Raw genomic sequence first — 561 nt, 5'->3', positions numbered from 1 at the left:
ATTAAGTGGTTATCGTTCCCCTCTCTCCCCCGAGGAGACCAAGATGACAGTTATTTGCTTGAGGTAACGTTATAAAAATGGGAAAAGGAAAAATCCAAAAGTAGTAGAATACTGTTATGGTATGCTGAAAGGGCTGTCTCCTTCCTGGCTTTGGCCATACAGAATCACAGCTCCTTTTCACCAGAGTACAGTGGTTGCTGCCGACTACAAGTTAAACTGCTTTGTACCTGTTTTTGGATAGCCTGAGAGACATCTGGGTCAGAAAAGCGTGCAGCTGAAATCGCAATAAAATAAACCCTGGGGTTAGGGTCAAACTACGGCTCTAACGTGTTCCAGAAGCGCCGAGTTTGGGTTGACACCGCGCTCCTCACCTGACAGGAGCCGCCCAAGGCTGACGGGCCCAGAGGCGGGGCCTCTGATCCTTGGGAATTTTCCTGAAGACAGGTGCCCCCTCCCCCCGTCCTGTGGCCCTGGCCACGCGGAAGGCGGGCCTCCGTCTGCGCGGACCGCGGCGGGAGGTCAGGGGGCACCGCACTTCCGACGTCGCGGCCGAGGCCCCCC

The sequence above is a fragment of the Galeopterus variegatus genome, unplaced genomic scaffold (genome assembly GCF_000696425.1).
Source record: "Galeopterus variegatus unplaced genomic scaffold, G_variegatus-3.0.2 Scaffold3422, whole genome shotgun sequence".
NCBI lineage: Eukaryota > Metazoa > Chordata > Mammalia > Dermoptera > Cynocephalidae > Galeopterus > Galeopterus variegatus.
This window is presented reverse-complemented; position numbering follows the sequence as displayed.